The sequence below is a fragment of the Triticum aestivum genome, chromosome 4A (genome assembly GCF_018294505.1).
Source record: "Triticum aestivum cultivar Chinese Spring chromosome 4A, IWGSC CS RefSeq v2.1, whole genome shotgun sequence".
Lineage (NCBI taxonomy): Eukaryota > Viridiplantae > Streptophyta > Magnoliopsida > Poales > Poaceae > Triticum > Triticum aestivum.
Window position 1 is genome coordinate 601,505,240 of NC_057803.1, and position 26,322 is coordinate 601,531,561.

Here is a 26,322-nt window from a genome sequence, read left to right on the forward strand (position 1 = left end):
ACAATGGAATATGGCTCCGAGGTGACCTCAACCGTCTAGGGTGCTCAAACACCCAAGAGTAACAAGATCCGCAAGGGATGAGTGGGGGGAATCAAATTTCTCTTGGTGGAAGTGTAGATCTGGGCCTTCTCAACCAATCCCTAGACAATCAACAAGTTTGATTGGCTAGGGAGAGAGATCGGGAGAAAATGAGCTTTGGAGTAACAATGGAGCTTGGCGGAACATGGTAAGTGATAACCCACAAGTATAGGGGATCGCAACAGTTTTCGAGGGTAGAGTATTCAACCCAAATTTATTGATTCGACACAAGGGGAGCCAAAGAATATTCTCAAGTATTAGCAGCTGAGTTGTCAATTCAACCACACCTGGAAACTTAGTATCTGCAGCAAAGTGTTTAGTAGCAAAGTAATATGATAGTGGTGGTAACAGTAACAAAAGAGTAGTGCAAGCAAATGTAAATTTTTTTGGTATTTTGTAGTGATTGTAACAGTAGCAGCGGGAAAGTAAATAAGCGAGAACCAGTATATGGAAAACTCGTAGGCACCGGATCAGTGATGGATAATTATGCCGGATGCGGTTCATCATGTAACAGTCATAACATAGGGTGACACAGAACTAGCTCCAATTCATCAATGTAATGTAGGCATGTATTCCGTATATAGTCATACGTGCTTATGGAAAAGAACTTGCATGACATCTTTTGTCCTACCCTCCCGTGGCAGCGGGGTCCTAATGGAAACTAAGGGATATTAAGGCCTCCTTTTAATAGAGAACCGGAACAAAGCATTAGCACATAGTGAATACATGAACTCCTCAAATTATGGTCATCACCAGGAGTGGTCCCGATTATTGTCACTTCGGGGTTGCCAGATCATAACACATAGTAGGTGACTATAGACTTGCAAGATAGGATCAAGAACACACATATATTCATGAAAACATAATAGGTTCAGATCTGAAATCATGGCACTCGGGCCCTAGTGACAAGCATTAAGCATAGCAAAGTCATAGCAACATCAATCTCAGAACATAGTGGATACTAGGAATTAAACCCTAACAAAACTAACTCGATTACATGATAAATCTCATCCAACCCATTACCATCCAGCAAGCCTACGATGGAATTACTCACGCACGGCGGTGAGCATCATGAAACTGGGGATGGAGGATGGTTGATGATGACGACGGCGGCGAATCCCCCTCTCCGGAGCCCCGAACGGACTCCAGATCAGCCCTCCCGAGAGGTTTTAGGGCTTGGCGGTGGCTCCGTATCGTAAAACGCGATGATTTCTTCTCCCTGATTTTTTTCTCTCAGAGAGCAAATATATAGAGTTGGAGTTGGCGTCAGAGGGTTTCCAGGGGGCCCACGAGGTAGGAGGCGCGCCCCCCACCCTCGTGGACAGGGTGTGGGCCGCCTGGTCTTCATCTTTGGCGAGAATTTTTTATTATTTTTTATAAGACATCCCGTGGAGTTTCAGGTCATTCCGAGAACTTTTGTTTTCTGCACATAAAACAACATCATGGCGATTCTGCTGAAAACAGCGTCAGTCCGGGTTAGTTCCATTCAAATCATACAAGTTAGAGTCCAAAACAAGGGCAAAAGTGTTTGGAAAAGTAGATACGATGGAGACGTGTCAGTAAGTAACCTTGGAGAAGAAGACCTCCTTTTATAAGGGGGAGACAATCCAACCGTTACCCCCGCTCAGCCCCGCACAGGGAAGAACTACCACTGGGGTGGGGGTACTACCGCTGTGGCCAGCTGTACTACCATTCCACCTCGCGGTACTGCCGCGTAGTGAGAAGAGAGCGAGAAGCAAAGCATGACCTGGACCCAGGGCGGTACTACCGCCTCTACTACCACAGCTAGTGCCACAATACCCGACACGAGAGGAGAACCCTCGAATCGAGGCGGTAGGAGCACGGAGCCACAGCGGTACTACGGCTGAGAGCTCCAAGCGGTACTACCGCTGTGAAGCAGTACTGTCGCTTGTATCTCTTGAGCGGTACTACCGCTGGGGTTCGCGGTACTACCGCTGGGACCAGATCACACGGAGAAGGCCGCAAGGGATCCTTCAATGGAGGGGAAAAGCTTACAGGGTGCAAAGGGGATGTGTACGTGTTGATTCCACCCTAGCCTAACCAATGCGGATCCCCTCTTGATAGTACGGTGACTCTGACGACATAAGACCACCAAAACTGAATCAAAAGGGCTACACCGTCTTCACTTCAAACTCGGAGGGGAGGGAATCGTCTCGCCAAAGGATGAATCTCTAAAATACTCAACGCACATGATTAGTCCGCAAATACGTTGTCATCAATCACCAAAACTACTTAGAGAGAAACATGCCTTAACAACCGCCATGGCCACCACACTACTTCCTCGACCAAATTGTCCGCCTTGGCACCCCATTCAGCCGTCATCGCTGTCGCGTCGTTCGATTTTGGCCACCACTGGACCGTCCCACCGCCGGATCAACTGCCCCCTTGGTTGAATAGGTCGACGCATCACCGCTAGAGCCGAGCCAAGGATGTCGCGCCTCAATGTTGAGCCGAGGAGCATCATGGGATTTCTTGACGTTTGGCTCAAGTTGTCCGGTCTTTGCAGAGTCCTCGTGCAATGCCATGTGACACTGGCTTGGATCCTTTACCACACCGGAGCTCGCGGCGCACACTTATCATGCCGTGGCTTGGAGGTACCGCCGGCCCAAATCTGAGGTAAACCTTCTGAGTGTCACATGCTGGGAGGTGGCCGAGTTCCTCGCTCCTGAAATGCGGGTTCTGTCTCCCAAGGAGGACAAATCATACCGCTCGCCGTGTAGTAGAGCACCGCCCATGAGAGCAATGCGGTGGCTCTAGCAAGGTTCGCCATGAAAAATCTGCACATTATGTAGGAAGAGTATGAATTCTTTGCTGGTAGGGATGGATGATGCAATAAAATGGTCAAAAAGTACGAATTCTATCCACTGTGAGAAACTGAAAGCATGCTTATTCTTTATCCTGTGCTTGAGAAGAATCATATATTGTTTAAGATAATATCTCCATGCTTGTAATGATGGTTGCTGTGCACGGAATACTTTCCCATTTCTCTGAATCCAGATGTTCCAGCTTCCAAAAATGATGATTTCTGCAGCAAATTGTTTGGGTATGTGTCTCATAGCCAGAATGGTATCCTCATAGATAGATGTACCTCTTTGTATGTTTGGTATTAAGGAGTTCCAGCATTCATGTGCAAAGTTACTGTCCCAAAGTGGCTTCCTCAGCCTTTTGATTTCAGTCTGGGCAGTGTGGATCATCGAAGTGCATCCCTTTCCTAAGAAGTGCCCTGGTATTGATTCTGCAATATGCTACAAGCCAGGAAAAAAATTGTGCTTGAGTCTGCTGGAGCTATTCCATATTATGTTGAATATGGGGTGCTCATCTTTCTGTTCAAGCATTAGATGATAAATGTGAATAGCTGAGTATTTCCCTTTTTGGCCTTGGATTGTCCATTTATCATTAATGTCCGGATGCTCTTGAAGGTTGAAAGTTCCTAGTTGTTGGAACTGACCATATGCTTCAACTCACATGGGAAGGTGGAAGTTTTCAGACCAATCTTGCACATCCCAAAAGTTCGAGGGAGTGCTTGCTGTAAAGTTTGTTCGAGCCAATTGTCCTTTCAGAAGAGAACTGTCTACCCTGATCCAACTGTGCATTTTCTCGTGGTTTTAAATCTTTCCAGCAGTGGAATATGAGCCTGTCACCAAAAAGATCCTTCTGGTCTCCCCATGGGTGCTTCTGTGTGATAATACTTCTCCCATATTAAGTTGACCCAAGGTATGTCTTCTTTGTTGAGGAATTTGTAGATGTTTTTCATGAGCAAGGCTTTGTTATGGAGAGCAATATCTAAGATTCCAAGTTCTCCATGTTTCTTTGGTTGACAAACCTTGGTCCATGCTATTAATATTGTCCCTCTATCTTCCTTTCCAAATTTTCTCCAAAGAAAGTTTATCAAGTATTTGTTTATTTGATCAATGACCCCCATAGGAAGTGCCAGGGTGCAAATAAAGAAGATTAGGAAAGCAGCAAAAACCGATTTGAATAAAAGCAATCTGCCATCATATGAAAGCATAGTGGAACGCCCAGATAACCTCATTTCTATTCTTTGAATCATTTGGTTGTAATCTTCAATCTTTGGTTTGGAGGTGCCTAGGGGTAGGCCTAGGTATGTAAAAGGAAAGTTCCCTTGTTTGCATCCCAGAATACTGAGTAGGTTAGGCATGTGGTGAGCTGGTACATTAATAGGTACTTTCGCAGTGAGTGTATCATGTTTAAGTTTGAACATTTTGTATTTCAAAATAGCGAAGTATGCAATGACCAAGTTCGTTTGGATGTTTTGGGTGCCCTATTTACATCATTTGTTACGGTAGAAAGATTTTTGATACCCTAAAACCTTTTTTATGGCCTAAAACTTGTTTTTGGATGTCTTATTTCGCATCAACAGAAGAAGATGCTCTAAGCCCGTGTAGATGACCTTACCCATCCACTCTAGCATTGGCCGTCAGCAAAGAAGAATCTTAAGACACTGAAGGTGGGCGTGAGGCTGCTGCCAATGCATCGGTGCTAACATGAGGTGCTAAGTGTATTAAATGGCTTAGCAACTAAACTTCCCAATGCATAGGTGCTTAGCTTCTTGGTGCTAAGCTTCCTTCATTTAATTCATTATAGGATCTGAAGTAGTATGACCTCTTTGTGGCCTATTTGTGGCATGTACTCAAATAAGTAATATTTTGTAAGACACACTCAAATAAATCCGTAGAAATGTATTTGAACGAAATTTGGAAAATAAGTACTGAAAATATCACAAAACACATCAACTTTTCAGACCCAGCTCAGCTAGTGATACTACAGATTTACATATATATGCAATATTTTTCAGTTAGTGATACTACATATTTACATATTATGCAGTTCATGCACGAGAAGTGACTGAAGTGAGAAAATTAAACTGGAAAACTGATCCATGGACTTATGAAAAATTGACATGGAATCCATACTAATTTTACAATGTAGGCTCCTTACCAAAGACCAGGTGCTGACTGGCCGGAGGAGCTGTTGGCGGCTGCGAACATAGGAGGAGCCGGTGGTGCCCCGGCGAATAGAGGCGGAGCCGGTGGTGCCACTGCGACCTTCTCCCGGCGACGGTCCATGCGGCCGGCTGAAACTGAGGATGGTATGGCGGCGCTGTAGGCGACGATCAGCGGCGGGGCGGGGCTGCTGGTGGAGGATGGAGCGGCTGCATCGGGGAGACGGCGCTGGACGAGGAAGAAGAAGCGGCGGCAGGGGTTGCGCGTGGGGGAGTTGGGGAGGAACGGGAAAAAAGGAGGCGACTGCTCGATACCCAGCCTCACGGGATCGATTAACTCCAGCTTTTGCCTAGGTATCTGCGTCTGGCACCGTTTCCTCGTGGGGTTACTGAACGAGACTCTCTCCTCATTAATTAACATGACACATCAGCCTTTCGCTCAGCTGGCAGGTTTAGCACCGATCTAGGCTGGAGCACCGGGACTAGCCTGAGTACTTCGCCAGTGGAGTCCACGGTATCCGCTCTGATCTTCCACGGTGCTGGCCACAACCTGCCTCTCGGCCCCACCTCCCCGCCAGTACGTCGCCCGTATCAAGGTCATCATTGATGTTGAAAGCGCTGCAACAAACCTTAGGCCAACTCCACCGCGTGACTCAAAATTACCCCAAATCGGTCCGTTTGTGTCCGTTTTGGTAAAACGGATAAAACGAATGACCCAACGCATGGGAGCATACGGACGTTTCGTCCGGTCTGTGTCCGTTTTTGCCCCATTTCCAGACCAAAGTTGCTCTCGGTTTGGGGCCAAAGCGGACAGAAAGCGGACGTCTTCGCGTCCTGGTCGTCCGTTTGTGTCCGCCCTCGACCCCACCTGTCAGTCTCTCCTTTTCTGTACCTGCCCACCACGTGCACCCACCACGCCGCTCCACTCCACTCCAGTACAGCAGCACCACCGCCCCACCTCCAGTTCACACCCATGGCGCCTCCGCCTTTGCTCTCCCTCTCCACGCTCCTTCTCCTGCTCGCCGCCGCCTCCCATGCCCGTGCCAAGCTCGTCGGAACTGCTCAAAGAACGCCACCGCGACTGAGCTGCTCGCGTATCGGCTGGAGTGGGACGAGAAGAGGGCAGCGCCGCTCTCTGCGGCCACCGGCACGGCCAACGGCACGCGTCGCGGCGGGGGAGGGGTCGTGGCGCCGGTGGTGTTCGTCCTGGCCCAGGGGAGTGGGGAGTACTTCACCAAGATCCCGGGCACACGCACCTCGCACACCAACTACCCGCGCTCCGGGCGCTGGCCCGGCTCGACGGCCTCGCCTTCTGCTACTTCTGGCCGCGCCTCTCCGGGCGCCGGAGCGACAAGCGCCATTGCGAGGGGGAGAAGGTCGCGCCTCTCCGGGCGCCGGGCTGCTCTTCTGCTACTTCTGGCCGCGCCTCTCCGGGCGCCGGGCTGCTCTTCTGCTACTTCTGGCTGCGCCTCTCTGGACGCCGGAGCGACAGGCGCCACCGCGAGGGGGAGAAGGTCGCACCTCTCCGAGTGCCGGGCTGCTCTTCTGCTACGCCGGTGGGAGGCGGTTCGAGCTGGAGGACCTGTTGCGTGCGTCCACGGAGATGCTCGGCAAGGGCGGCTGTGGCACCGCGTACGCAGCATCGTGGCCGTGAAGCGGCTCCGCGACGCGGCCCCTGCGGCAGCGGCGACCAAGAAGCTGCGAGGGCGTGCATGAGCAGGAGCGGCCGCGGCGGCGTTAAGTTCGCTATGCCTGCTACGCGTTTGAAGAAATGACGAGGACGGACAGCTGGTGATATGGGGTAAAAATGGGGTAGCAGCGAGTTTGTCCGGCCTCTATCCGGCGTTTGTTCTCCTTATTTCTACCCCATACGGACAAAATCCGAACAAAATAGGTATAAATTTAAGGTCATGCGATGGAGTTGGCCTTAAAGGCTACTAAGGCGGTGGCCGTGGTGCGCTGCCACAACACGTTCTATTGCGTACAACTTGTCCTTGCACAAGTTGCAGCGACAAGTGACTGGTCCTCCATACGTGGAGGTCTCTACAAACACGAGCGAACCGGTGATAACTCGAGTAAAATTTAAAAATAGTTTATAAAAATTTACTATGATGCCTTGAACATCTATGAATATATGTATGAATTGTGTGATCCTGAATTTTATTGAAAAAGGTTTTCGCACCGCTTTATATATGAAGCAATGACCAATAACAAACCGGTATAAACGCACGCCATCACAACATATGCACACACGTAAGGCAAGCGCTGAGCGCAGCGACACCACCGGAAGCACTACAAGAGAAGCCGGGTCCTTGACCGTGAACACGCCACCATGAAGAGATGAAGCCGCATACGACGAACCGTGGGCTCCAAGCCGGCGCCTTCAGAAAGGAAACGACACCGGAGTGCCACCACCGCCCGACACGAGGGTCAGAATTCCCTCTGGAGGAAAACGACGGGCAATGATTGCCGCGACGACGCCTTCAAGAAGGAAACGAGCTTTGCCGCCACCGGTCTGTCCGAATATAGAACAGGTTTTCACCCCGACCAAAATTCACAGCCACCGGACGCCACACCCCGGCTATCATGCCGCCCACATGACCATGGTCACCGGGCAGCACCAAGCCACGGGCTCTGCCCATGAGCACCGCGACACCACCATCAGGGCCGCCGCCACGGCATCCAAGGCCTCGACGCCACCTCGCCCACCACCCATCGTTAACCCAACCAAAGAGATGAGTGGAAGCCCCGCCTTTAGCACTCTTAAGCTGCCCCAACGACGAGACCCACTAGGCCGGCCAAAACTGGCCTCCATCGGCCCGTCCTGCCGCCGCGCGCGAGACGAGTCCTGTCCTGCTGCCGGGCGCAAGACAAGCGATGGACCGCTATTGGAAGAGGGCCAACCCTTTGATGAAGGCAGTGTCTGGAATTTTAAGGCACAAACTTTTGGATAAGTAGTAAAAAGTTTGGGGAAGAAGGGTGAGATGTGATCGTGTGCGGTATATGCCCTTGGAGAAGACCTTACGGGGTGGAGACGGTGGCTGTGGGTCCTTGGCCATGGGGAGGGGAGGGAAGATCCCCTCCGCTGCCTGTGTTCCACGGGGTGGCCGCAGCGGCGCAGCCTACCTCCTCTGTTCCTCCGTTCTCATCTGGCGCACCTTCAATGAATCCCTCCCATAAAAACAGAGAGAGATTCAATTTAACTCCCCACCCACTCCATCTGATCCCCATCATTCACCGCACGGCAGAGGGAGATTTAATTCACCCCTACCTACTCCTACTCATGGCCTCTCATCGACATTTACCATTCACCTTGAGTTGAATCTTGAAAGCGCCTAGTACACAAGCCTCCGGTCTGCTAAGCTCACAACTGTTTAAGTACCTAGCATTAGCAAGCTTTCACTGCATCCAAAATGTAGTGCTAGGCTGTAACAAAGAGCCTCCGATTTTGTTCGACTGCATCTGCATGTTTCGGCTGCTACCAACACCTCAAGCAACTAATTAACAGCGCATCTGTTTATTTGGGATCTCTGATTTGTTTATCAGCAAGCTTTAATTTTAATTTGCGTCAATGAAAGCTTCGATTTGGTTAGCACGAAAGTGTTGCAAGCTTTGATTTACGTACTACAACTGTGCAAGGCCCCGATTTGTTCAGCACATAGCTTTGGTTTTGATTTGTGCAGAGCGAATTAAACTCATGTGCTATTATGAAGCTTTGATTTGTGTAGTATGGACGAATGTATAGCTGATTTATCACAATGCCGCAATAAAAAAGGACTAATTTGGCACTTGCATGCATGTTTTCACTAGCAGCAGCAGCTCAACCAACTAATGGCTGATTTGTTTATTTGGAACCTCCAATTTATTTTTTCTATTAGCATGCTTTGGCTTTGGTTTGTCCAATAAAAAAATTCAAAAACTCTGATTTGCATAGCAGTAAGTGCTAGTTTTTCAAGGTCTGGTCTGTTTGGTGCAAAGCTTAGATTTTGTTTTGTGCACTGCAAACTAAGCACGGTATTTTTTTACTAGGGAGAACCAGGTTTTTGAAACTTTGATTTGCGCATTCGGAGAAGGCTGGGACTTATTGAGTACAAAGCTTTGATTGTGATTTGGGCCGTACAAACTAAGTTCAGACTATTTTTGGGTAAGAAGCTCCAAGTTTTCAGCGCTTCGGTTGGCACTACAAATTAAGCTCAGATATTAGATTATTACAGAGGCTCCAATTTGTTCGGTACACAGCGTAGCTTTCGATTTCTGCAGTACAACTTAAGCTCAGATAATTTTTGTGAGTAACAAGCTTTTTGATTTGTGCAGTACAGGAAAGAGATGGTGACCTCTCTCTCGTACCTTGAGCCCAACAATCTTTGTACAGGAAAAACTTACCGTACTTGCTTTAAAATGTGTTTCTGAGTCTAAGGAGGAGGAGCAGATGATTGAGGCAGTGTTTGATGTACTATGTCCTCAGCCTTGCATAGAACAAATCAACATCGAGAGATATTTTGGTCATCGGCTCCCAGAATGGATGACGTCCACAACTATGGTACCTCTCGAGAGCTTGAAGATTCTAGCCCTCCAACATCTGCCTTGCTGCACCCAACTCCCAGACGGGTTGTGTAGGCTCCCGTATTTGGAGTGGATAAAAGTGAACGAGGCTCCAGTAATCAAGTGTGTCGGTCCTGAATTCGTCCAACAGTACAATCAAAGGCACCGTCCTTCATCTCAGTTGGCTGCTACGTTTCCTGGACTCCAGAAGTTGAGTTTGTTTGGAATGGAGGAATGGGAGGAGTGGGTTTGGGAGACAGAAGTGAAATCTATGCCCTTATTGGAGGAACTTCGTATCACATCTTGCAGACTGGGCCGTATGCCTCCAGGACTTATGTCTCATGCAATTGCTTTGAAGAGGCTAGTAATATGGAGCGTCCAAGGACTTCACTCTCTAGAGAACTTTGTTTCTGTTGTTGAGCTCGACCTGTATGACATACCCGAACTTGCCATGATATCCAATCTTCCAAAATTACAAAAGCTTGTAATCAGAAGTTACTGCTCGAAGCTCAAGACACTGAAAGAGATGGATGCACTCAGGCGGCTCCAGCTGACAGTTCGTTCCTGGGAGAAGCAACTTCCATTCTACCTGCAGACTGTAAGGCCTAGTCATTTGCTGCTGACCTGCAGCCTTCAAGTACTCACTTCCATGGCTGCGGGTGAATCTAGCTCCGAGTGGGACAAGTTCAGTCATATCAAGCAAGTCGAGGCTTATGCAGGGGATGGAGCAGATGGGAAGAAATGGCACGTGCTCTACACATCCGAACCCTACAACATGGAGACGAATATAGAGCTAAATCTTCAGGTAAGACTTCTGTCCCTCTATTCCAAGTTTCCAACCAGCTAATTTCTTTCCTTAATCAGATGTTGTTAATTCTAAGCAGAACTTGATTGATGCTCTTAATTTCAGCAGTATGATAGAGCCTGACTGAATATATCTCCCACTGTTTCGCTCCAGCAGAACTAGGACGCTGACATCGATATCCAAAAATGGACAATACGATGCACAGATATATGTATGTATTTCTGCTACTGCAACTTGTAATTTTAGTATACTCACCTCTTCATTGACAGTCAGAATCTCATGTTTTATGTTATGATCAAATCCATGCAGGTGGAACCAAATAAATTAAGGTGGACTCCACTTCTTCCTCTCTGTTTAGATATGCTACGTTCTCTGTCGTGGCACTGGTAACTGGGCACCGGGAAAGCGGCAGCAACACCATAGTCACATTTTTTTTTCTTTCTTTTTTCTCCTTTTGCGGGTGTGTTGCGTTGGTTCTCTGAATAACTAATCAAATTTGTAGATAGATCAGTCAAAATAGCATACTTGTGTTTCAGCTGTTGTATCAGAGCAACCCAAATGACTGTTATGAAAGTGGAGTTATTCAGACTCCAGCCTGCTGAATTAACTGTATGACATAGAGATTCAGTGTGATGCATGCATGCAGGATCAGTGAAATGATGGTGAGGTCTTCATTCGATTTCACTGCATGCTCTCAACGTTCCTGAGCTGGATATCTATCTTTCTTTTTCTCTCAACATTGATTGCACGAGAGCTGAACCTGAACAAGCCGAGAGTGCATGCAGCAGTTTCAGAACCGAGCAATGGAACCAGAATCAGTGCAGGCTGCTTTGAACCGAGAGTCACTGTTGATGCTCTGAATTGTTGTGTTTAGCTATGTATAAATTCAGAGCATAAAAAATGACAAGCTCACCAATCATAAAAGAATGGTCAAGAACTTGGTGAGTCTCTCCAAATCCAAGCATCATCACAACGTACACTACATTTTACACAGTTATAAGCTATGGGCATTGTAAGAGCTGGGAAATACTCCTGCGCAATTATGTCAAGCACGCACCCGCCCGCCGCGCGATCCACCCATGCTGGATAAGAAATTGGGCAGATAGATTGATTGAATGCCCTCCCTGAATTTTAAAGAAACCGGTATAACATCGCAATTAGCAGGCTTAAATGTCACATACAAGACACAGACTCGCAATGTGGATATAAATAGTTATCTGTAAAAATTAGTGCTGGGAGGCTTAAACGTCACAATGTGGAAAGAAGTAAAGTTACCCATAAAATCCTTGACTGACGGAGGAGCAAGTGACCAAACACCCCTTGCTTGCACTGACCAAACGTCACAGTGTGGATCCGGCACTAAAAATGAAATTACGAATTTGCAGGTGGAAGGAAACCAGGCTGCTTGTGTATTTTGCTCTGTTTCAGTTTCAGAATCTGAAGCCCTGTTGGCTTGTTTCTTTTCCATGAATCATCACAACAGCAAGTTAAGGAGTAAATGCTGTTAATTTCCCCATGCGAATTTAGGCAAAGAGTTTGCTGTGTTAGCTTATACAGAAGATAGAGTACAGCAGCTCATGTTTCAGGCTGATCAGGCAACAATGAGAGTCTACATATTTTGTGGGGTTTCAGGTTCTGGAATTGGACTCTTCTTTTCAGAGGGCCTAAATTAAGCCTTGAACTTCATTCGATTGCACGGCACGCTCTCAACGTTCATGGGCTGGATATCTATCTTTCTCTTTCTCTGTAAATTAGTAATCTCTAGTGGGACGGCCGTCTACACAAGAGCAGAGCGTGAACAAGCCGAGAGCGCGCATGCAGCAGTTTCAGAACCTTGACTGCACAGAACCAAGCAGTGGATCCAGAATCCGATCAGGCAGGCTCTCTCTTCTTAATTGATGTTATTAGCTTTAGTTGAGAACATCAATCAAATGACCAGCTCTCAAATCATTGGTCAACAGCTTAGCGAGTCTCTCCAAATCCATGCATCATCACAACATACACCACTTTTACACCGTTATCCGTCATGGTTATTGTAAGAGCATCTGACGTCTCCAGTCTCTAGATAATTTTGTTTCTGTAGGTGAGCTTTACTTGTCTAACATACCTGAATTGTTCAAGATCTCCAATCTTCCAAAATTACAAAAGCTTACAATCAATTGCTGCCCAAAGCTTGAGATGCTGCAGGAGATGGCTGCACTCCGGAGACTCGAGCTAAGAGTTTTCAGCTCGGAAAATAAACTTCCTGTCTACCTGCAAACTGTAAAGCCTAGTCATTGGTTGCTGACCTGCAACCTAGCAGTACTCACTTCCGTGGCTGAGGGTGAATCTAGCTCGGAATGGGACAAGTTCAGTTATATCAAGCAAGTCGGGGTGGAAAAGATGAGAAGAAATGGCACGTGCTCTACACATCTGAATCCTGCAACATACAGACAAATATACACCAGGTAAAACTTTAGTCTCTCTCTCTTTCAATCTAGCTAATAATATACTTCCTCCATGTAATTTTTGTTAGTTCACTTCTTCTTCGGTACAACCCCTTAAACACATCAACGGAGGAGATCTTTCCATACCCTTTTATAATAAAGGGTATGATGGTCTTTTCTCACACCAAGACTTGTGTACGTACAACTTTTTTTGAGGAATGTTTTTTTCAAGAAATCTTTTTTTTAGGAATGTGTACGTAGAACATATACACGGGCCGGTGTACCTCCGACGTCAACTGGCCCTGTCCAATAGCGAACGGTCTAGGTCTATGTAGTGAAATAGTGGAAAATCCAAAAATATCTGAACGAGGGATAACACGGAAACTCCCGCTCACACACCAAGGAGGCTAACCACTCCATCAAGCAAACTATCATGCCAAATCGGCAGCGCGATGTTTCAAAAACTAACATGCATGATGTTATTCACTCATTTGCTCAATTTGTGGCTAGGGATGAAACACTAGTAGGTCACAATGGAGATACTATCAAAACAAATCTTAGATCAACGAATTATCTTAGATTATCCATAGAAACTAAAGGAGTGCGATCCGATGAATTTGAGTGGAGATATTTAAGAGAGCAAAAATTGCTTAGGTCACTAATATTAACTGGAAACCTCAAAAGTCAGCCTGGGGATTCGTTGACTATCTTCCCAAGTCTACGTCTTTTGCATATAGAATCTGCAAATATTGCTGCACTAGTTGAATCTATGTACCAACTAAAGCATTTGAGATATTTGGCATTAAAGAGGACTGATGTGTGTAGACTACCAGAGAACATCCATGAGATGAAATTCCTACAGCATATTAGCCTTGAAGGTTGTGAAAGTTTCATGAAACTTCCTGATAGCATTATCAAGCTGCAAGGGTTGAGGTTCCTTGATATGGATGACACTCTTGTAAATAGTATTCCTAGGGGTTTCCGAGCTCTTACAAATTTGAGTGCACTATATGGATTCCCAGCCTATACTGATGGTGACTGGTGTAGTCTGGAAGAGTTGGGGTCTCTTACCCAGCTCAATAAACTTTCACTAGAGAGCCTAGAAAATGTATCTAGTGCCTTGTTGGCTGCAAAGGCAAGGATAAATGCAAAGAAACAACTTACCTATCTTGGTTTGAAATGTGGTGGTAGAGTGGGAGATGGGTTGGTCCAAGGAGAAGTCTCTGAATCCGAGGAGCAAATAATTGAGGCGGTGTTTGATGTGCTATGTCCTCAGCCTTGCATAGAACACATCAAAATAAAAAGATATTTTGGTCGCCAGCTCCCAGGATGGATGACGTCAACAGCTACAGTGCCTCTCGAGAGCTTGAAGATTCTAGTCCTCGAACACCTGCGTGTAAGACAATAAGTTTTGGGGAACCAGCACAACCCTCTAGGGGTGGCTTATCTCACTATATATAATGGATGTGTTACAATACATACAATATACGTACATAAGTACAGAAGCTATACATAGTCTAACACCCTCCCTCAATCTTAGCCACTTTCTAAAGAACTGAGAAGGATAAGATTGCGCCTACAAGCCTCAAACTGTGGCAGAGGTAAAGGCTTAGTGAAGATGTCTGCAAGTTGATCCTTAGATGAGATAAACTTGATCTGGAGTTGCTTCTGTGATACACGTTCCCGTACAAAGTGATAGTCAACTTCAATGTGTTTCGTTCGGGCATGAAATACTGGATTTGCAGAAAGATATGTAGCACCGATGTTATCACACCAAAGAATAGGAGGCTGTGGTTGAGACAAACCCAACTCCTGAAGCAAAGACTGCACCCAAATAATCTCTGCAGTAGCATTAGCCACAGCCTTGTACTCAGCTTCAGTACTGCTACGTGACACAGTAGCCTGTTTCCGAGCACTCCAGGCGATCAAATTAGGGCCAAAGCATACTGCATAACCCCCCGTGGATCGCCTGTCATCTGGGCTACCAGCCCAATCTGCATCAGAGAAGGCTGAAAGGACCCGAGAGGAAGTCGGCCGAATATGCATACCAAATGTCAGGGTGAACTGAACATAACGAAGAATGCGTTTAACAGCAGCCCAATGAGTATCTCTGGGAGCCTGAAGATACTGACAAACCCTGTTAACAGCATAAGAGATATCTGGTCTCGTGATCGTCAAGTACTGAAGTCCACCAACAATTCTCCTGTACTCTGTGGCATCCGCAGGAGACAAAAGCTCACCATCAACAGTTGTTATCTTGTCGGTAGACGACATGGGTGTGGTGGTCGGTTTGCACTTCAGCATGCCCGCTCTTTGTAACAACTCCAAGGAGTACTTCTTCTGCGTAAGGACAAGACCAGTAGCACGAGAAGTGACCTCAACTCCAAGAAAGTAGTGAAGCTTCCCAAGATCTTTGACCGCAAAATCAGCACCAAGAGAGCAGACAAGAGCATCAGCAACATACTGAGAAGAGCTGACAAGGATAATATCATCGACATATACCAAAAGATACATAGTGACTTCTGGCTTCTGTAGAAGAAATAATGAAGTGTCAGCAGTGGACGGCACAAACCCATGAGCACGAAGGGCAGAGGCAAGGCGGGCATGCCAGGCACGAGGAGCTTGCTTCAAACCATATAGTGCTTTGGAGAGACGACATATATAGTCAGGACGATCATGATCAGAGAAACCAGGCGGCTGTTTCATATAAACCTCTTCCTCCAAAAATCCATGTAGAAAAGCATTCTGCACATCAAGTTGACGAAAGTGACCAACCACGAGAAACAACAATGGAGAGAAGAAGCCGAATAGTGGTAGGCTTGACGACAGGACTGAAGGTGTCCTCATAGTCAAGACCATGGCGCTGCCGAAAACCGCGAGCAACAAGTCGCGCTTTGTAACGCTCAATAGATCCATCCGAATGCTTCTTCACTTTGAATACCCATTTTGAGTCAATAACATTTACCCGTGGTGGTGGAGGAACGAGAGTCCATGTCTTGTTACGAAGGAGAGCATGAAACTCCTGCTCCATAGCCTCTCGCCAATGTGGAATGCGCAGGGCAGCCTGATATGAGCGAGGCTCAGAAGATGGATCCGCAACAGCAGCAGCCCAACAAGCAGCCAACCAAGCAACTGTACCATCCTTACGTTCCTTAGGTTTGAAAATGCCACTGCGACTGCGTGTATGTGGTCGGGACACAGGAACCACCGAGGTCGACGGAGCAGCCTGCAACGGGCTGGAGGACGGCGACGTTGACGAGTCAGCCGGTGCCGAGGAGCCAGACACAGTAGCCTCGGGCTTGGTCGGCGAAGAAGGTCGGCCCACCGGCGAAACCGGCAGAGCAGACGAAGTAGCTGGCGACGCCGGCGTCACAGACCGGGCCGATGGCGAGCCCGGCATAGTGGACCGTGGCGTGGCCGGTGTCGCGGGACGATCCACGGATGAAGGCGACGTGAGGACGGCGTCGCGGACCCGAGCTGCAGGCGAAGACGGCGTGACGGGCCGAGCCGCGGGCGAAGACGGCGTGACAGGCCGAGCCGCTGAAGACTCGGTGGCCGCTGGCGAAGAGGGCCGAGCCGCTGGAGACCCGGCGGTCGCTGGCGTAGCGGACCGAGCAGTGGAGATGCTCGGCGCGACGGGCTCTTCGGGTGACCATGCATGGGCACGCGAATCGATGCCATGCAACATAGGGCGATCGACGTGCCCATCAGAAGGCGGCGATGATGATGGTGAATCCTCCAACAGCTCCAAACGAGCCCCACGTCCGGTTCCTGCACCATGGTTAGGTAACAGCAAAGGAGAGTATGCAACATCATCAAATTGGTCAGAAGCAACAGAGGATGAATGCAGAGATGGTGGTTCGACAGTGGACACAGGAAGTTTGGCAAAGGGAAAAACATGCTCATCAAACACGACGTCCCGAGATATATAGACACGATTAGTGGGAACATGAAGACATTTGTAACCTTTGTGAAGAGAGCTATAGCCAAGAAAAACACACTTCTTAGAACGAAACTCAAGCTTGCGCTTATTATATGGACGAAGATGCGGCCAGCAAGCACACCCAAATACCTTGAAAAAGGTATAATCAGGTTGTTCATTAAGGAGAACCTCAATGGGAGCCTTCATGTTTAAAACACGAGTGGGAGTACGGTTGATGAGAAAGCATGCAGTGGTGAAAGCATCACTCCAAAACCGAAACGGAACAGATGCATGGGCCAAAAGAGTAAGACCAGCTTCAACAATATGACGATGCTTACGTTCGACTGAACCATTCTGCTGATGTGTATGTGGACATGCTAAACGATGAGCTATCCCAAGCGACTGAAAGAAGGAGTTGAGGTTGCGATACTCGCCCCCCCAGTCCGACTGGACATGAACAATTTTTTGCTTGAGAAGACGTTCAACATGTTTTTGAAACTGAACAAAAATATCAAACACATCAGATTTGCGTTTAATAAGGTAAAGCCAGGTAAAGCGACTATAAGCATCAACGAAACTGATATAGTAATTATGACCACTGACAGAAGTCTGAGCAGGACCCCATACATCTGAAAACACAAGTTCTAAAGGATGTTTCACCTCACGACTGGACTCTGAAAAAGGAAGTTGATGACTCTTCCCTTGCTGACAAGCATCACACACTGCTACATCTTTATTACTAGACAAACTAGGAAGCTCATGATGACGCAAAATATGACGGACAATAGGTGTGGCCGGGTGACCAAGACGAGCATGCCACTGTGACGGAGAGACCCGAACTCCACTGAAAACATGGGCGACGCCAGGATGCTCCAGACGGTAGAGGCCCTGGCACAACCGCCCACTAAGAAGAATGTCCCTCGTGCCCCGATCCTTAATAAAAAGATCAAAAGGGTGAAATTCACAAAGCACATTATTATCACGTGTGAGTTTTGGAACTGAAAGAAGATTACGGGTCACAGATGGAACTCGAAGAACATTGCGAAGCTGAAGACTCCTATTGGCATGTCTAGTGAGAAGAGATGCTTGACCAATATGAGAGATGTGCATACCTGCTCCATTGGCAGTATGGATCTTGTCGGAGCCATGATAGGGTTCACGAGTGTGAAGCTTCCCCATCTCGCTGGTCAGATGCTCTGTCGCCCCAGAGTCCATGTACCAGTGTGGATCGATGGAGTAGGACTGAGTGTGTCCCTGTTGCTTCTGCGGCGCGGGACGATCAGCCATGGCGACCTGATGGGCATTGTTGCGTGTATCTTTGCCGTCATTGCCAAGACCAAGGAAGCTTCGCTGGAAGCGCTTATGACACTTGGAGGCCCAGTGCTCATCGCGGCCACAAAGCTGGCACATACGTGGACCGCCAGCCCCCGATAAGGTCGCAATAGGTGGGGGGGCCGAGGCGGGCGACGGTGGCAGCCCCAAGGGAGACCGGGGTGATGAAGAAGAGCGGCCATCCTTGGTGGCGGCGTTGGCCGAGAGGGAGCCAGTGCCCCTGGAGCGGCGTGTCTCGACGACGGTCGTGGATGGAGGCGGCGGAGGGCTCCGGGCCAGCGAAGGGGTTCGAAGAACGGGTGGTGGAAGAGCCTGGGGAGCCCATGGCATACAGACATACAGTTACAATTCTACCGAAATAGGCTTACGCCCCGCTATATTGATATAGCAACCACCCGATACAACAATCCGATCCACGCTGGGGCAAACAGCACAAGCACGCCCAAAAGAAATAACAAGAGAAAATAAGAGAAGAAATGCCAACAACGCCGGATCGACGAAAGCTACGGCACACCGCGATCGTTGCGCCCACCGAAGATAACCACCACGCTCCAAAGCCACCGAGTTGCCGTGTACCAAGCACCACCTTCAAGAAGGAATGCGACGATGACGACGCTGCTGCCCGGACGAGACCTAGGATTTCTCCCGGTACACGGAGGGTAGAGGGGGAGAGGGTCACCCGACGCCCTTCAAGAAGGATGGTGGCGCCCGCAGGCGTCACCGCGTTGGTGCCGGCAAGACCCGACATGGATTTCTCCCGACCTCTCGCGCCCACCACCCAGGACCAACCTTCGGCTCCACCACACCCGCCACCCACCAACATGCGCCAACAGTCACGAGGACACCGCCGTCGTCTCACCACGGCCAACGAAGCGAGGCCGGCCGGATCCAAACGAGACACCCGAAGACAAGGACCGGCAGCACCGCAGCCACGAGGGAGGGAACAACCTCCACCGGCTTAGGCGGTAGCAGACCGGGCATAGCAGCAGAGGCACACCAGACCCCCTGTCCGGCCAGGCCCTGCGTGGGCCCGTGAAGCTTCGCCGCCGTGCTGCAGCAGTCGCGGCACAGCAGCCGCCGTCCCTGTCGCGAGGAGCTCGCCGGAAACCACCGGAGAACAGCCCACTGCGGCCACCAGCAGGCCCGCCCCGACCCAGATCGGGCCCGTAGGGCCTAGATCTGGGCCAGCCGAGCGCCGCCGGCCGCCGCAGGCCATGGGCCGTCACCGCCGCCAAGGGGCAACGCCTCCGCATCGCCGCCGTCCAGATCCGCGCCGGAACGCCGCCGGCCGAAGGGCTCCGCCGCCAGGACCGCTCACCCGAGCCGGGGTCCAGCGACGGGTGAAGAAGGAGGGCCGCCACCGCCGGACTGCGGGGCGCCGCGCGGGCAACGCCCGGCCGCGCCCGCTGGCGGCAGCGGCGAGGGGGAAGGGGGGCGGGGACTCGCGGGGAGGGGGAGGGGTGGGGAGCCGCCCCGGTCGCCTCGCTCGGGGAGGGCGACGCGGGGGGCACGGGGGGGGGGGGGTATGGCTGTGGTGTCCGTAAACACTATTCACAATTGTTTTTATCATGATCTAATACATATACACACAACTAATGTATTCATATTGATCTCCTTATCTAGAGATGATGGAGATGCGGGATAAGCTCCTAACGAACGACCGCATACGACCACTTCAAGAGGAAATTATGGGATTTTTGCTTGACCAGGCCATAGTTCCCGACGGAGAATACCATTTCACCTAATGCCTACATGTAATTTTCTGCAAATTGTAGAAGAAATTGTATATACCAAATTGTGTGTGTATATATATATGTGTGTGTGTGTGTGTGTGTGTGTGTGTGTGTGTGTGTGTGTGTGTATGCATGTCGTGTACAAGAAATTATATATGATATATATAATTGGTTCTATGAGAAATTTTTACTATACTATATGCATAACGTGTATAGTATGTAGTAGCGTAAAAAAATTAAATGGAAAACACAAAATGAAAAGGAAAAATAAACCATAAAAAAATGAAATTCCATGGGCACTAGCACCCACGGATTTATTGATATAGAAGAAGCATCCCTCATGAGAATTCCAGAAATTCGTCCCCGACGTGGATCGAACTCTGGTCGTTAGGTTTACAATCATGCGCCCCCAACCACTGGGCTATGCCCACGTAAAGGAAAAATAAACCATAAACCATAACCCTAAACCCTCGGCCCCTGGCGCGCGCTGCCGGCCACGTGGCAGGGATTTAATTCTGGTTCGTGGCCAACCAGGTTCGGTTGGTGAACTGGGACTAAAGGCCCTTACGAACTATGACTAATGACCGATCCTCTGCTAGTGGCACCTGGCTAGGTGTCCCGTGTTATTTTGGCCATGGACCATGGAGCATCGTTGGAGGCCTAGCCTAGGTTGGGCTGATGCGCTCGGATGAGCAAGCCGAAAACATGCAACTGCAAGCAAGATGACATGCGTGGAGAATATTATGATGTGTACTTGTCACATCGGCAGAGCAGTTTTATACATGTTGCCTTGGTTTCCTACCAAAAGTTTTATACATGTACACATTCAAGTACAGTTAGTTGGTCGAAAAAATCATCTGGAAGAAGGAAGATGAGAAAAGGACTTACTTTGACCGTAAGCTCCCACTGACCACCAACTCTCGTATGATCCAGTCACGTAAACAAGGCACATTGCAGACGCTGGTCCAACAAGACTCATTCAGTTACACAATAATGCAGCGACACACTAAACCCTATCAGCTAGCAGCTGTAGTAGCTTCCCATGACGTTAACTAACAAAAATTTAGAAACTAGAAACCATGGCGCGTATCTCAAAGAAACGATGGACGTGAATACATGCATTGTATAATATCATTTCTTGTATCACTAACTATAGTAGTTTTCCATAGCCTCTACTATTATTAAAAAAGCAAACTTTAATAACCCTAAAAGCACACAACAAAGTGTACACAGGAGTACCAGGGACGATTAGATCAATCAAACTAACTCACATCCGACTACCCATATTACATCAAAGGTCTCCCACATAAACTAAGGCTCCAGACTAAATGGTCTGCCAGGCAGACTCTGCGCACGTCCTGCCCCTAAGCCCGTCCCACGATCCACCTCAGACAAACAGACCGCCCGCACATTACGCCGCTAAACGCATCATCCCATGCCCCGCCTCCCTCCCCATCGCTGTGCCCCCCCCCCCCCCCCCCCCCCCCCCATCCCCACGGGTGCCCTCCCCGCCTCCGCCCGCCATCGTGGCGGTTGCCGATCTGCTCAAGACCCGAAACCCGTTGCAAGGAACTGGAAGGCCACCAGAGAGCTGATGCTGCTCCCTCCGGGCCTGCCGCACCAAGGAAAAGCGGGGATCGAGTGAGGCGCGGAAGCAGTCGAGGTCGGCACGCCGCCGTCGCGTGGGCATGCTGGCGGCTAACAGTGTGTCCCCAAGAACCGGTCGTGTGCCTAGAAGACGGCGATGTTCCCAAATCCCACATACGTCGCTCTGGCCTCCTTCACCGTGTACGCCTCGCCATCGGCGACGAAGAAACAACAGCGGTCCTACAATACGAGGTCCCCTGTCATGGTCGGGCAGACGTCGCACAAGTTCTTGGTGGAAGCATGATGAGTGGGCTCAATCAGCAAACCCGCATCAGCTTGACGGCGTGAACTTTCAGGATATCATCCTGATGCGTGCTGATCAATTCAATCATGGTGAGAAGATGAGCTCTTCTATGCTCTGTGCACTACAAAGAAAGGAGAAACTCTGAAACTGTACATGGATCAGTTACTTTTCGCTTGATCTTGCAGTTGGTTTTGTTTTCAAACTACTTAGGTGGACATTCATGGTGTATGTTATCTACGAGCTCGTGTGTACATGCATTTTATTTTTGCTAGAATTAACAATGTGCATATAACATCTCAACTAGGAACTGAGGAGCTACGTATGCATGCTAGGCCAAATTCGATTGTAATACATGCAAAGACCTAGCTGCAGGGCGTGGAGTTTGGGAAATTATTCTCAAGAAAAGTTTTCTTTTTAATTTGTGCAAGTTTATAGAAATTTGTCATGCCTAGCTAGCTGCTCTAGCAGTCAGTTGAATCTGTGTTATACTTCCAATGGGTCAATTTTGGATGTCTGGTCCATGGTTTTCACTTTCAGTGAGATTTCGGTGAAATTCACTGAATTTCAGTAATTTCAGCAGACACTGAAATATTACGTTTCGGCCAAATATTTCAGCAATTTCAGTATAGCACAGCAGTTTCAATATTTTTCAAAATATTTTTTAAAATTTTCAAATTTTTAATTGAATTCAAGTGAATATTTCGGTCATTTGGCTGAAATGAAAACTGAAATCACTGAAATTCACTGAATTTCAGTGATTTCGGTTGGTGCTGAAATTTTTCTGAAACTGAAATTGAAAACCATGGTCTGGTCTGACACAACTATATTTCAACGTAGGTATAGGAGACACTCATGAGGCAACATCACTTCACAAGGGCTGTTAAACAAAGAAAATTGCTGGGTCCGCAATTATGGATCAGAGGTAAGCTCTTCTTGCGCAACCACAAGACTGTCTCTTTCTTCCTAATTCCATGATCAGTTAGGCTTTACAATAACTCTTTCCTACATCATGCTTGAAATACTAAAGATGTTATCTGCAGGATAAAGAAAAGATCCAAATTCTTGATGGAGTTAGAGCTTCCATACAGCAGAGTCGTAGGTAATTTATGTTCTGACCAAGTTTTTACTGCAAAACCAAATTAGGAATGCTTAATCTGCTGGTCATACTTCAACCACACGTCAATTAATTGCAGGAGTGCGCCGGCGCCATCCTGTACCACAAATCATGCGAAGAATGATGGGTGTTGTAATCCTGACTAATGTGAATGTTTAGGAAAACTTTTGTTATGCAGGAGCATTATATATATATATATATATATATATATATATATATATATATATATATATATATGTATATATATATATATATATATATATATATGTTTGGGGCACCTAGGTGCCTGGGCACCTAGCTGGTTTTTAATTAATGCCTCGTGGATTCAAATCCATTAAATTTTGCATGCAAGATTTTCCATATGTGATACTAGCACGCATGCATTTGTTTCCAAACAATACATCCATCCATAACTTCCCTTCCATGCATGATCGTCCTTTGATTCTGTCCAAAATAAAAATATATACCTTAGTATAGACGACATGCTTGATATACCCAAGATACGGTAGATGGAAATGATATACCAAAAAAATATACAAAAATCAAAGGACATACGTATGGAGAACTGATGGAGATACATGGTACGTTGGGATCAAAGGATGTACGTAGGTATCACATACTCTCCACTATGTATGAAGAACTGATGGAGATATACGATGTTGGGCTCGATGAAAAAAAATACCCACATACGTATGGTCTCATACTTTGGGTATATAATACCTCGTAATTTTCTTAAACGTCTTAAACATCTGTGGGTATATGATACATTCAATTGTTAAAATATTTACATTGAGTCCCAAGTTTTCGTATGGACGTTATATTCTATTCCTGCAAAAAAATGGACATTATATCCTAATTAGTGGATAGCCATTTTTTGTATGATATATTCATTGTACGTATCACATACTCTCTACCGTGTATAAAGAATTGATGGTTATATCATTTTTCATTTATTGTGTTGTTTAATAATTTCTAGGCATGTCGATGGTTTTGCTAGTTTTCTTGTTATATCAACTTTTATATATTTTAAATATGGCAACTGTTTATTTTTTGTGGCATATTATTGCTAGCTATGTCACATATCATGGGTATATATTTTTTGGTATATGGTTTATGGGTATGTCACATTTATTTACTTTTATAATGTAAAATGCATTGGATATGACATACCCATAATATTTAAAAATATTTGCGGGTATTCGATTCCTTGGAATGCTTTTCTAAAGTGACAAAAGAACACATTGCATTTTTGTACCATAGTTTTCTAATAGGTATCTGATAGCGGAAAATGTTTCAGCCACGAGGTATGTGAAATTTATGGATATGCATGAGATATTTGGTCTCATATGTGAACTATGAATTATTCTCCTTAAACACATTACTACCATTTGTTTAAATTAGATAATATTGAAAAAACACATCCCACATAACAGTACCATATACCTCCTATTAATACACGCACGAAAAAATATCTCCATATACCAAAGAACATGAACGTATACAAATCATGAGGCATTTATTTCTCATTTCTCTCTCCTATTTATATTAATGACTCCAAATATGCAACGTGGTCATGCATGCATGTTATTCTCTTTCCTTTTCTCTACTACAGAATTGTTCCCATGCATGCTGTGCATGAGCCTTATTTATGATATCCAATTAATGTTTAATGCATTAATACACATACCCGTTGCAATAGCACACATCTATATATAGGTCTTCTCGTTTTTACCAGATAAAAAGGAGAGCAACACATTCATTACACTTTATTATCATCTCTTTATGATAGCCTCTTGACATGAGAAATGTACCTACAAATGCTCTTTCAACATCTGTGTAACGGACGAGACTTGCCTGCTCCCCCGTTGTGTGCCCATCCGTGCTCCCGTCTACGTGGCTTGATTTGATTGGAGCAAAATAAGGCCCGGCTCCACCCTCTTAAAATTAAGGGGGGAGATGATTAGATTAGAAAGAAAAAAGGAAAAAAGACAGCCGTAGGATTAAGTGGGAGCACAGATGGGAGCACGGGAAGGGAGCAGGCAAGCCGGATCCTTGTGTAACCCCTTAGAAAATAAACAACTTTATGACCCCATATAGTGGAGCAACTCAAGCTTCAGAACACAAGTCAGAATAGGAAAGTTGCTGAGTTAGCTAGCCAGAGCTAGGTACACACATAGGCATTGAAGAATTTGTTGGTAGGAGCCTACGAATGTGAGGCACTGCAAAGAAGAAAGCTCGTAGGGAACACGCAGAGTGAGGACCATCAACAAAAGTAGAATTTCAGAATACATATTCACTGACTGTCCTGTCTTCTCTGACGAGTGCAATACCCATCATGGGATTAACGCCAGTGAAGAAAAATTGGTGCTGGTTGGTCAGATCTGTAAGTGGTGATACACCTGAAGCCAAAAGAAAAGCCACCAAAGGGTCTTATGGCCCATAGGTGTGTTGGGCAGATCTGGCTGGCGGAACACCGTGCTGCTCTGAGGAGGAACACCACACCAACCTGACCCCTGATATTCTCATCAGAGGAGCAGCCACCATACAATGTCAAATCCATCGCTTGAATCTAGTGTTCATCTCCTTCTTATTGCACTGTTCCCTTGCATCAGTCTGGCTCCTTGTGTAAATGAGGATCGACCATTCATTTCAATATACGCTAGTGTTTCTTCTATTCAAAATTTATAAAACTCTTATAAATTTAAGTAGGCTAAAACTTCTATTACTTAGAACAGAGAAAGCAAAATACTAGCTGTCCTGCATTTCTTTCTCATAGTTAAAGTCGATGATGAACAATGCTGGATATTAATTCTCGAGATATTTTGCACACAATATGAAGACACATATCGTCGTTCCTTGAACATAATGCTTGTAGTGGAAGTGAAATCCTCTCTATATACAATGCTAGAAATAGACTACCCACAAGCTCATGGCCTTACCCTAGCAACTTATCCTGATGAGGATCATGATTAAGGGAAGGGTGTAAGGAACACAGAGGACGCGAGCCTTGATGAAGTACAGCAAGAACAAGTAGCAACACATCTCATTTTGCTTCTCGTATATTTAAATGTGAGGATCTAGGAGTATCTAGCATAAGTTGGACAAACAATGGTTGGCATTGGCAATCAAATATTCCGAAGCTTTCACACGGTGGCACTGAATAATTTCAGCAGTAGCAGTTCCCTACTTCCCGAAAATGTTCATGAGCAAGGGCAACCAATTATAACAAGAATTGATTTAATTTTTTCGTTAGTATTCATAATCATAGGACTTTTCCCCATCTGTTGTTTCTACATGTAGACTATGGTTACTTGTCCTCTGGTGCAACGACTGTAGTGTGAAATTAGTCAGGCTAAACTTAAACATGCCAACTCAGTTAAACACCTTCTCTACTAGATCACTGTTAACTCCCATTTTTGATACCTGAAAACAAGACAAAAATATTAGTTATACAATAATTCCCGTGAGTTAATTTTTTATTTAATTCGCTTCACC